General features: G+C 32.0%; 1 pseudogene; it reads right to left on the bottom strand.

The window, feature by feature from the left end:
* Nucleotides 1-2958: 2958 nt before the first annotated feature.
* LOC142635651 (lysM domain receptor-like kinase 3) lies at nucleotides 2959-13289 on the bottom strand (annotated as a pseudogene).
* Nucleotides 13290-13944: the final 655 nt, after the last annotated feature.

Raw genomic sequence — 13944 nt, 5'->3', positions numbered from 1 at the left:
CCGATTCGGCCAGAATCGGTCTGTTTTGACCGTATCGGCCGGCGACCGAAACGGCCGAAACAGGCCCGAAACGGCCGAAAAAGGCCTCTAATCATGCTGCAACAGCCGAAAATAGCTCTAAATGAGACCCAAAAACCCTAAATCTATCCTTCCTTAATTTTATTTTGAATATTTGTTGCTTTTTGTGTGTTTTCTTTTTGGTTTTGTGTTTCTTGCTTTTTTCTTTCTTTGTTTTGTGAATCAAGGTATAGTAAATTAGTAATATGTTTTTTAAGAATATTTTAATAGTAAAAATATATAGAAAATATAAATAAAAATATTTTTAATAATTTTTTGATTGCCGAGTCCCGCCGCACCCGCACCCACCTTTTTCAAAAATTGCCGAGTCCCGCACCCGTACCCGCACCCGCACCCGCACCCGCACCCGCACCCGCACCCGTGCTTCATAGACGGTATAGTCTTAAACAACATGACAACAATAAATCCAAAAGATTTCACATTTATGTTTTGCCACATGGCTAATAGTCTAATACTATATAATCCCTTATAATATCTGGACTTTATAATTATTCCAGGAGAATTTAAGTATTGCAAAGACATTTTATAAAATGTATCTAGACTTGACATTCAAAAACTAACAGTCTATTGTCTAATGATTCTAAAATTATTCGTTGCAGTTTTCCTTGGCTTATTGAGGCCAGCAGATGGTAATCACACAGTTTTAATTAGGTAAAGCTTTCTAAGGATTTCATGGATATGAAAGCTAAACACAGAATTCTCCTTACTAAGATTTGGAGGTATCAAGCACTTAATTCTGAAAATATATAGCACTATCCCATTACTGCAAAACTGAAAATGAAAAATAGTTTCTTTGGACTACCTTGTAGATCCAGAGATTGAAGACACTAATAATGAGTTGCAGAAAAAACTGGAATTCATACACAAGAGACAATGGTAGGGACTGAAACTTCATAATTAGCAACATTATAAAGCAAAATAAAAATATACTCATGATTGAATAGAGATTTTTATTTAAAAAATATATTTCAAGTTTTATTTTTATACCTCCAAACTTTTCACAATATTAACTAGAGGTATTTTACACAGACAACCTCCAAATTTCTGTTGAGAAAATAATATGCATTAGGAAATCTTACACAGACAGCCTCCAAATTTCTTCCGATATAACATAATGAACGCAATTTTATTGCATAAAGACTACAAAATATAGCATCTTGTCTAAAAGTACAATATTTTGGTGCAGATGACAGACGTGAGAGCACGACATTTGATCAATGGACGGCAATCACATTATCATAACCAAACAATATGCCATATTTACTCGTGAAATGTGATAAATTTGTGTATTCTGATTGCGGACTGCCATTTTGGTTGTTCTAAAATTCCTCAACAAGAAGTAGTTTAATTTACTTGTTTGAAGGCTATAGCTACATCTATGTGTGAAAGCCAGAAAGAAAATGAAATACAACATAAACACCAATGTGTTACATACATAGATAATAACCCTTTGGAGTTTAACTACAAGAAATGAAACCGACAATATACATTCACTACAACAAATCTGACTTTTTTTCAAGGGTCAAAACTCTTAAAAAAAGTATTAAAAAACCTTGAAAAAAATTATTTTAAGAGTCTAATCGACCCTTGATAACCTTTGAAACATATACCGTCAAATTGAAAATTTTGAAGGCCTTTGTAGCCCTCAAAATAAGTGTTCTAATCTTATTTTGAGGGTCAAGAGACCTTTAAATAACCTTTTACCAAGGTTTAAAAGATTTATAATTACAAGGGTCAAGAGACCCTTATTTATCAAAGGTCCTTGATAAATAAGATTATTTAAGGGGTCTCTTGACCCTCAAAATAAGATTTTATTTTATTAAAAAAAAAAAACCCACAATCATGCACAATACACACACAAATTCACAATTGTTGAGATGATATGCTATGATATTAATGTATAGTAAAAGTGGTATATTGCTACAATTACACTTTCTTTGATCTCTAAACTCAAACCTACAAATTAACAAATTAGGGCCTTTTTATGCATTGGCAAGTGCATGTGTTGTTTACAAGTAAAGTGCAGTACAATAGTACAATGGGCCTAAGCCCGTTGAGCTGATATTCTAACGCAACAAAATCAAATTTTCTGAAGTAACTCTTTCATCTTGTTGTATCTGAGATTTCTGACATGAATCCTTGGTCATAGCATGGCACACTTTTATCCATATCAGCTGACACATATACATCAAAGCCCTGTGTTATATTAGATAGGATGCCTTTAAATATTATAGTGGCTGATCACACATTTCCTTCAACTTCGTCTGCCTGTTGTTTTCCTCCAAACTAATACTAAATAATGCAACCATGGCCCAGATGCATGGAAACAGCTAGTAGGAAGAATGGAACAAGTTGAGGCACAACTCCAGCTTGCACATGGAGAAGGAAACCATTGCATAAATCTTTTGGCTAAAGGCAGGAAGTAGTTGGACGCTTTTGTGTTTTATTTGCACGGTTGCACCCTCCTAATGTTATTGTATGCCATAATTGTTGGCTGATACATGGGGTGTTAGTTACTCTACAGTGTTGTACCCAAAAAAGAAGAAGAAGAAGAACAAGTTCAAGTTCAGGTAGAAGTTGGAACATCTCTATGCCTCAATATGAATTAATATGCCGAGCAAAGATATATAAACACCAGGTAAAAAACTCACAATAAATGGTGGCACGGAAAAATCTTGAAAAACTGAAAACAAATTGACATAAACTGCAACACAATATCTACATTTCTTCCACCTTCTCTCAAGTCATCTATGGTACTTATTGACAGATATTTACAGAGGATGGGCATATCCAAAACAATTGTTAATTAGGACTTTTTCTTCATGAGGTCACTTATCATTTATCAAGGCATGCGTCACTAATGAGCATGAGGCTTCATGGTTATCTTCCTGTCACTAGATGGACTAGAGCATGGTTTTCATAGAAAGAACGAACATCCCAATCCTCAGTTGAAGATAAGTGTCAGTAGTGCAACCACTATAGACCTCATGCTTGGCCTTAGTTGAGGAGTTTTTTGCGTGCAAGCTTTGGCAAGCTGGATAAGCTGCAACCAAATCAGCCATAATAGCTTTTTAGAAAAAAGTTTGATAGTCCATAATTTGCATGTTTATTGTGAATGAGAAATCACCTTCCGGACTTAGTCAAATAGGCAATTATCACCAGGTCTAGGGTCCACAACTTTACGAAGATCTTCTTCTGAATTAGACTGGCTAAGAACATCTTCACACTGAATCATATCAATAGATAAAATTTTGGGTAAATTCTTGTATAAGCAATTCTCAAACTACAAAATAATAAGTAGAGGAAGGGAATAGTACACAACCAAAGCAACAAGTCCCATTGATTCAGGAACATATAGTCATAGAGGACAACTCCAAAAGCATATACATCTAATCTTTGGGGAAACATCACCATATTGAGCATATATGCACACAAAATGCTACATTCAGTTCAACTATTCTTTGTACAGGTCACAAACCCACGAAACGTAGGAAAATGTAATATAATTATGTTATAAGAATACAAAATAAATTTTTAGGTTAAATAGTGTATGTGTTATTTAAAAGTATTTTTTATTTTAATAAGTTTTATTTAATGGAACATATGATGTATTTTGCATTTAGAAACAATACATAGTGATATATATATATATATATATATATATATATATATATATATATGAAATGAAATGAAAAACGTAATTTAATAAAAATATTTAAATTACATAATTATAATATTGTTTTGTATAAATGGAGAAGATGTTATTAAAATGACTAATTTAAATATACCATAATCGGTTAACTAATTTGAACATATCTAAGAATATTAATATATATATATATACACACACACTCTCATTTTATGGAATACATGTAACATCTTATGTTCAATTTAAATTATTATATAATTTTAGAATTTTAGTATTTATTTTTCTTTCCAAATATAAGTATAATGCCAATATTATTGAAAATTGAATTTTAAGGTAATCTTATGAATAATTATCATTTTTATTACTTTTTAGGACATATATCTCTAATGTTTTAGTCCAAAACTAAAGAGTTTGGCCCAATGAAATAAAATTTATACTTTTCGACCTAAAAATTAAGAAGAAAAAAGAAAGAAAGAATTTTGAGCGTAAAGCTAAGTAAGCCAACCTACAAAAGAATCAATTTAAGATTCAATTAGTCTAGAATGGACCAAATGAACCAAAGTGCACCTAAATGGAAAGAAGGGATACGAAATGGACCGAACTGGACCAAAGTGGACCGATTTAGATTGAAGGGAAGCAAAATGAACCAAAGTGGATTGAATAGACTGAGTCAAACCGAATGGACTGAATTAGACTAAAATGGACTGTTTAGATTGAAGTGGACTAAGTGAATAGAAGTGGAACGAAATGGACCTAAATGAACCAAAATGCTATGTTGATGTGCTTTTAGATATTATATAGATGAGAGAAATTAGAAATATATTTCACACTATTAGAGGTATCTTGGTATATACCCAAATATAATGTCCACAATTTAAGCTCATCCATGGAGGAGGAGGAGGAGAAAACTAATTGATCTTTTTTTCCCAATTTAAAGGATTATGTTTATAGATACTGCTCCTTATTCTTTGTATGATTCAGTACAATTATTTTTTGTTCATGGATATGTAAGACAAATTACACCATTTTCTAATGTGAAAATTCACAATTGCTGTTTCAAAAGAGTAAACAAATAAATGAAATGAAAACTGAAAAGTTCAAAAAAGAAAAAAGAAAAGTAAATTCTATTGCATTTCTACTAGCCTTACTTTTTCATGCATGTCAATTATCGTTATCTCTTCTCCTTCGTGGTGTTAGGAAAATTGTTAGGAAAATTGTCAGCATGTCCTATTCAAACTTATAACATATCATCAAAACTGAACCAAAACTAAAAGAAAATAGGATAAGAACAATAAAGATTACCTTGGGCAAATTTTGAATTTGATGGGTTCTAATTCATATATATAATTATCTACTATCAAATGAGTCTTTGATAATCCTGTTGAGACTAGTGAATTTTTTTGTTCATTCTGAAGAAGATGGAGAGCTATAATAGATAAGGATGGTGAGACGAGATGTTTTTTTTTCTAGGTAACACTGAAAGTTTGAAACTGCTAGATGATAATGATAGGGAAGTTTTCCAAACAAATTTGTTTTTTTTTTTTTTGCAAATTATTGGCTGTTTTTTTTTTTTTTTTTTCCTTTTCAATTAGTTATTTGTACGTGAGTTAGTGGTTGATGTGAATGGAAGAAATTATTTGAAACTAAAAATCTTGACTTTTTTTTTACAACTCGCGTAGAGGCATTGAAATTCAAATAGAAGAAGTAACCGTGTATAATTTTAAGGTAACCGTGTGAGTGTTGAATTTTTTTTTTTTTTTTTAAGATAAAAGATTAGAAATGTGGAATAATTTTTAAAAGTGAAATAGAGATAGTGCCCTAATTTTTAGGATCTTTTTCTATAGAGAAGAAAAGGAAAAAGTCTAAAATTTAGGAACTTAAAAAAAAAAAAAAAAGTAAATTACTCCTTTAGCTACTTTTTTTTTTCATTTAAAATTATTAAACTAAAAGATAATATGACGTTTGGTATAGGGGGATCCACATTACTCCTGGCATCCAGATTTCTAGGAATGTGATTCCTTACAATCTGGATGCCTAGGAATGCAGTTTTTTCTATATTTGGTTTCATTAGGAATCTCTTAAGATTCTTAGGAATGTGAAATGATAATGTTTGGTTTATTCCTAGGAATCTTAAATAAATTATTTATTTTTCCTATTTTATCCTTAAATTTGCATGTGAACTACCAAGTCTTTTTAAAAAACTCTCCATCTAAATAAATAATGAAAAACAAAATATAAACTATTAATAATTTGTTGAGCAACACACACACAACAACAAAAGTGAATACCTGCAGGCAATAATGGAGGGTCCCATTCAAACTTTTTTTTTCCACATGTGAAACCTAAATAGAATTTTGTTAAAGAATATATCAACAGAGTTGTCTATTTTATTTATGTTATTTTAGAGGGAAAAGATAAAGACAATGGAAAAGATATTGATGATTTGTTTTATATTTTATCTTAATTGCTTAAATGATAAGGAAAAAATAGTTAAAATTGTCAATTTATAAAAAGATAAAATTTCCTTTAAGCTTGGAAATTTGGATACCCACTTGTTTTAAAGGGAATCCACATTCCCTGTAAAAGGGGTTTAAAGGGGAAATCTAGATTCTTCTGGCATCTAATTCTCTGATGTGATTTACAACCAAATATGAGAATCTTTAAACATTCCTAAGAATTCTAAAACATTACCCCATACCAAACGCCACATAAGGGTATTTAAGAGAGTTTTAGAATTTGTGTGATGATATTTTGGTATTCAAAATGGTAAAACCCAAACAGGGGAATCTTGTTATTAGTAGTATAGATTATTAAAAAAAAAAATATTCATGTTTACCCTATTCTAAATAACTAGTAAGTTTCTCATGCGATGCACAGATAATGTTTTAATATCTTATGTAAGATGGTTTTGAAATATGTTATATATGTATTATAGCATAATTTTTATAGAATTTTATTAATAATACTTATCATAAAAAGTAACAATTATAAATTGCACACACATATTCATTATAATTATTCAATTGAAAGAATGAGAAAAAAAATTACACATTTGGAGAAATATTATAGAATAAAAGTTGATATATATAGAATGTGTTTTTCTTTTTCTCCTTAATTCTAAAACAAGATATATATGCCTAACACCCACATTTAATCACGTCATTTACAAAATCCACAAATCCACAACGTTTGACCTTAACATTAAAATTGTAATTGCCGTTATCACTCAATATAAAATTCAAGCTCCCCTTCCTTGACTGTAGCCAACTCATACTAGTTAGGATTAGAAGAAACAACAATGTTTTTGGTCTATGTGTATTTGACATGGGATGACATGAAGAGCTATGTGTGTGTGTGTGTGTGTGTGTGTGTGTGTGTGTGTAAGGGGTAGAAGTGCAAGAAGTGAAAATGGTGAATGAAAATGTAAAGAGTTTTGTATGTATGTGTGAGTGATGAAAAGTCTTGAAATATTGAACTAAATGAAACAAAAAATCAATATTTAATTTGTTCTTATTTCTGACGTGGCACTTGAGAATATTTCAATTCTCTTTGCATAGAATATATCACTTGGGAAGAACCTCATGCACTCCCACATGAGGTCTTTGCTTTTATATATATATATATATATGTATGTATGTATATATTGATTGATTGTCTACACTTATTTGTTTTTGCATTCCAAATTTAATAATTTATAGTTTAAATTTTGATTCTTACTTATCTTTTTCTCTTTTGAAATCAAAATCAGAAACTTTCATTAAATCAAAAGTTGAGTCTGTAGGGGTAGGAGAAGGAAAGTTGGGCTAAATCAAAATACTCTAGCAAAATCACTCGTTTCACATTACATCCCTTTCTGACAAAGCAATCAGAATTCAGAACTCATAAGAATGAATCTTTACAATTTTCATTGTTTGGAAAGTATTGATCATATGAGCGACGACAAATATTACTTGAATACTACCACTTTCAAATATGTATAGTTTATTAATGCAGACTTTTTTTAATGATAGGAGGAATATATATTTACAAAAAAGAAATGTTCTGAATAATAATTTTATCACTTAATGAGGAGGATTTGCTCATTCTCGATCCCATGTTGGAAACAAAACAACCAATAACAAGGTACACCAAGGATTTTGAGTGCTTGTTTGGTTTGATTTTCTTTTTAAAAACTTGGTTTATATAACTTGTTTATTTATGTTCAACTTTTTTGAACTTACAAGTTACAACTATACTGTTATCCAGTTAATGTTGAAGCCAAATAAACCATAAAAAATAAGCTATGCTGAAGTACAAAACTTTGAAATTAGTAGCAACAATCTTGTTAATTACACATTTAACACACCTATTGTGACACTGAGCAATAGTTAGGTGACTTTTAAGTTTGACAAACTTTTTTTATTGAAAGAAAGAGCCTAAGTCTGCAAATTTATTAGGAAACGTTACACAGTCACCCTCCAAATTTCTTCCAATATTAACATAATGAACGCAGTTTTATTGCAAAAAGACTACAAAATATAGTATCTTGTCTAAAAGTACAATATTTTGGTGAAGATGGCATATTGTCATAACCAAACAATATGCCATATTTACTTGTGAAATGTGATAAATTTGTATATTTTGACTGAGGACTGCCATTTGGTTGTTCTAAAATCCCTCAGCAAGAAGTATTTTAATTTAATTGTTTGAAGGCTATAGCTACGTCTATGCGTGAAAGCCAGAAAGAAAATGAAATACAACATAAACACCAATGTGTTACTTACAATAGTACATAGATAATAACCCTCTGGAGTTTGGATACAAGAAATGAAACGGACAATATGTATCAGCTGCAGCAACAATATCAAAGTCTTTAAAAGTTTCTCTTTGATCTTCTTGTACGTAAGATTTCTGACACAAATCCTTTGTCATTGCATGGTACATTTATCCATAGAAGCTGACACAAATACATGGAAGTCCTATGTTGTATTACATATGATACCTCTAAATTTTATTGTGGCTGATCGAACATTTCCTTCATATGTGTCTGCCTGTTGGTTTCCTCCAAACTAATGCTTAATTCTCAATGCAACCAATGGCCCAGATGCATAGATTCAGATATTCGAAAGAATGGAACAATTCAGGTAGAAGCTGAAACATTTCTATGCCTCAACATGGATTAACATGCCAAGCAAAGACATACAAACACCAGGTAAAACACTCGCAATGAATGGTCGCACAGCAAATTTTAAGAGACAGAAAACAAATTGACGTAAACTACCACCCAATATCTACATTTCTTGCACTTTTCAAATCTCCTAGGGTACTTTGCAACAGAATTTACAGATGATGAACATATCCAAAAGAATTGTTGCCACTTTTTCTTCATGAGGTCACTTTTCAAGGCATGCATCACCAATTTAGAACGAGGCTTCATGAGCTACCTCTTCCAGACATTAGATGGACTACAGCAGGATTTTCATAGGAAGAACCATAATCCCAATCCTCAGTTGAAGATGAAAGCGACATTAGTGCAACCCCTATAGACCTCATGCTTGGCCTCAGTGGCGGAGCTAGGATTTAGGTTAGAGGAGGGACGATTAGAAGACAAGATTAAAAGTAAAAAAATGAATCTAAAAAAATTTATCAATATTAATAACAAAATAAATAAACAACTATATGCTAATGTAATTACCATATAGAATCTAACATAAAATCATGGTTTTAAAAACCAATACGGTAAAAGAACCAAAAAAGAGACTGGTTACTGGTTTTTTGGTCGGACCGGTAGTCAAACCGATGACATCATAAATAATATAATTAATTTTTTAAATAATAAAAATTAAAAAAAATATTATAAGTTTTTTTAACTAAGAATGTTCAAATTAAACACACACACACACACACATATATATATATATATATATAATTTTAAAAAATAATGTGATTTTAGTTTTCGTGTATTAAATTTAGGAATAAAAATAACAAAACCTAACAGTAATAGTTTTAATTTTTCAATGATATTTTTTTAACAAATCTAGTGGAGCACTTGTGGCAATAATATAATGACTTATAAAATCATCTAATGTTAATATGAAATGTCACGTTCCCAACATTTGTACAATACTTTCACAACAAATCATGCGTGGTAAGTTGTTATTGATTTTAATTTGAATACACCACTTAAATTATTTTTTTCACTAGTATTAGCTAGTAACTACCCTACACTTAAGATTTATTGTAAAAATATTGTGAAAATATTGTGGTAGCATTTCTTAATTTTAATTTCTTATTCTTTATTTTATTTTTCTCTTATCTCTTTTTTCTTCATCCACACATTTCTTTATTATTTTTTCCTCTTTTTTTCTCCTCCACACATTATTTCCCTTCTCTCTGATCTCTATCTTCACTTTTGACTTTTCTTTTGACTTTTCTCCTCTACCAGACTACACTTCATCCACTCCATATTCCAGAACAATGTACTATATTATAATTATATGTAAAAAAATTTGAAAGTTCAGGGGGCACCTGCCCCCCCTCCCCCCCTGCTTGGCGTTAGTTGAGGATTTTCTTGTGTACAAGCTTTGGCAAGCTGGAAAATCAGCCATAAAAGTTTTTTAGAAATAAGATTTTTTTTTTTTTTTTTTTTGTTGATAACTTGATAGTTAAAACTTACAACAATAGGGAGGTGGATTCAAATCTTGGTATTCCTAATAAAAGAGAGAAGGCTATGCCACTAAGCTATAAGACTCTTAGTAGAAATAAGACTAATAGTCCATAATTTGCATGCTTATTGTGAATGAGAAATCACCTTCTGGACAGAGTCAAATGGGTAATCATCACCAAGTCTAGGGTCCACAAGTTTATGAAGATCTTCTTCTGGGTCAGGCAGGCTAAGCACATCTTCAAACTGCATCATATCAATAGATAAAATTTGGGTAAATTCTCAAATAAGCAATTCTTGAACTACATTCATAAATAGTAAGCAGAGGAAGGGCAGAGAAAACAACCAAAGCAACAAGTCCCATTGATTCAGGAACATATTCATCTGTCTTGACAATAGCTTCCTTGCCTGATATTAGTTCACAGAGGACAACTCCAAAAGCATATACATCTATCTTTGGGGAAATCTTACCATATTGAGCATATCTGCAGACAAAATTTTGCATTCAGTTTAACTTCTTCTTCTTCTTCCTTTTTTTTTTTTTTTTTTTTTTTTTTTTTGGTATTATAAAACTTGGAAAGATCCTTGAGTTCACAATTAGTTTTCCTGTCAGTGGTATCCTGGTATGCACCAAATTCACAATTTAGGCTCACGCATGGAGGATAAAACTAATTGAACACCCCCCCCCCCCAAAAAAAAAAAAAAATCTAAAGAATTGTGTGTATAGATACTGCTCCTTATTCTTTGTATGGTCCATAGAATGATGGACAAAGTAATCCTTGCAACTAAACACAGATGAGAAAAAGCTACCTACCATGTCTTGAAAATTAGCATTTAGCAAGAAAGGTTCAAGAACGTAAGTAAATAAAATTAGAAAAATAACTCAAACATGGATATGTAATACAAATTTCGCTACTTTATAATGTGCAAATGAAAATTTTCTGTTTCAAAAGAGTAAACAAATAAATGAAATGAAACATTGAAAAAAAAAAAGATTAGGAAATTCTTACTCTGGAGCCATGTATCCAAATGTACCCACAAGACGTGTGTACAGCGAAGCACTTCCATATTCAGTCAATTTTGTTAGCCCAAAATCTGCAACCTGTACCAAAAAAATTTAGAATAATGACGGTAATGTCAGGCCTACTACGTCAAACCAAGCATACTTTTCCCCGGAAGTTCTTGTCTATCAGTATATTTGCTGATTTAATATCACGGTGGATGTAGACTGGAACGGTATGCTCATGTATGTATTCAAGTCCTCTTGCAGAATCCAATGCAATTTTCACTCTAGTAGACCATGGCAATGGATCCCTTACTGAAAACCAAACATACAATATGCAGTCATGAACATACATTGATAGAAATGAGATGCTGAGTAAGCAGATGCATTTTCATTTTCACCTGAGCTGTGCAGATGGTGACTTAAGTTGCCATTCTCGATATACTCATAAACTAGGAAAAAGGAGCCCTCAACGCAATATCCTATTAAGCGAACCTGCATGAAGTTTAACATAGAACCAAAGAGTCACCTTTAGATAATTGAACTATGCAACTGTTAGTTGGGCAAAATCGGCAACTTGATACTAGGCTACTAGCTAAGCACTCACAGAAAGCAAATACTGGTTTGACAAAAAGTTCCTAATAGTTATGTATATACCAAAATCTGGAGCCAGCTTTTCTCCTGAGCAAAGTGTCATATCAAAGAGCATTATGGCAAAGAGCTTAGAAAAGTGTATACGCCTCTAACAACCAATGAAATACGAATAATAAAGTAAGCCAAGTACTTATCCTTGTCATACATTTACTTAGAATATTAATCATCAGTAACTAGTTACAACATGATTGGACAAGGTGCAGAATCCATCAGCTAGAGGATTCTGACTGAGTTTTCTAATGTACAATCTGCTCCCAGTCTCTAACCATGTTGGCACAATGCCTGAGCCATCAGTAGGATTTATTTTGAATTTGAAATCTACCAAAATAAATTGAAGTAGAGAATAAAATTACGGGGAAAGCATATTACCAGGTTCAAGTGATGAACATTAGTTAAAACCTTCAGTTCAGAAAGAAATTCTTTAGATGCTTGCATATCCATCTTCTTAATTGCAGCTTTCTGCATGATAGTAGGACGAAAGAGTCTATTAGAATAAATTTTAAATGCTTAAATTTATCATTTCCTAACAATAATTTGTAGTTTATCATGGTGTTGGAGTAAATGTGAAAAAATTACATGGTTTTTGAATTCTCAAAGAGGACTGCTATGACATACAATGGTTTGAATTTTTATGATTAGATTCTAAAGTTCTGACAGTATGGATGTCTAAATGCCATGTAATTTTATGTGACTTCAGAGATGGGGTAGACGTCTCTTACTATGGTGCTTTCAAGCCAATAAGGCTCGTGTTACATCATGGCTTGAATGTATATAGGACTCAGATTCTAAAGTATGACAGCCAGACAACAATGTAAGATTCAACAAACCTCTCCTCTTAGTTCTGCATAGTAAACAGATCCAAAGCCACCTTGCCCAATCTTATTATCCAGGCTGAAGTCATCAGTAGCTTTTGCAAGCTCTTCATATGAGAACTCGACAGATTTGTCCATAGTAATACCTGTGAGCCCTGACGAAGGAGCACCAGTAAAAGAAACCAATTCTGAAGCTTTCTTTTGGAAATGTGTACAAAAGCTATGTCATTGCAAGAAATAACTCATTATATGTGATTATAAATTTTGGAAAAATGTGAGAGAAACATGAGGTTGCGAATAATGCATATGGTACACCCTTTTGCAATTTTTAAGCGTTTTCCTATTGGAACCTTACAAATAGTTTGATTCAATAACAGATGAGTTAGCAAGGCTGTCAAACGATGTTACTAAACTAGCTCTAATCGTAGCCACAAAGAGTAGCTTCACCATGTCTAACCCATATTGCCGACAATAAGTCCTAGGCAAGAGTTGGTAGCCAAGAAAGCAATAAAGCAATACGCACCGAGAAAGAGTCACCTATCTTTGTTGTTTGGCTCTGTTTTTGAAGGCATTTAAGGTTAGCATCTTGAGGCATGCCTTATTATCGGGCTTTATTAGAAACACAATTGTGGGTTGGATGCATATGGTAAATGGGGTGTTTGTTTCATGCATGGAGGCAATACCCAAGACTATGCTTCAACACATCCAATGTGCTATAAAATGAAGTTGTAAACTCTCTTCATTGAAAATTTCTTTATGGGTCTTATGAGGCTGCTCAAGAAGTATCTATTCATCCAAATTCATAATTCTCATAATTTGAGATATAAAATATATGCAATGTTAGAGATATATTAGCCCATTAGCATAAGCCCAAGCCTAATTTTACTTCTCCATAATAGCATATTCAACATGGTGTATCAATGCTAATATTTACATGGTATTAGAGCTGCCTTCCTATAGCCATGGTTTTCTGTCCTTATGGTATTAAGAGCAATCTTTGTCTTCCTCGGTGTTTCTTCGCTGCGTTTATCTTCTTTGGTTTTCCACTGCTGCCGTCAAAATTCTCCGGTATAGTCATGTCACCGTTAGAAGTCGCATCAACACT

This window comes from Castanea sativa, chromosome 5 (genome assembly GCF_040712315.1).
Source record: "Castanea sativa cultivar Marrone di Chiusa Pesio chromosome 5, ASM4071231v1".
Classification (NCBI taxonomy): Eukaryota; Viridiplantae; Streptophyta; class Magnoliopsida; order Fagales; family Fagaceae; genus Castanea; species Castanea sativa.
The sequence above is the reverse complement of the archived record's forward strand: the minus strand, read 5'-3'. Positions and strand labels throughout refer to the sequence as shown.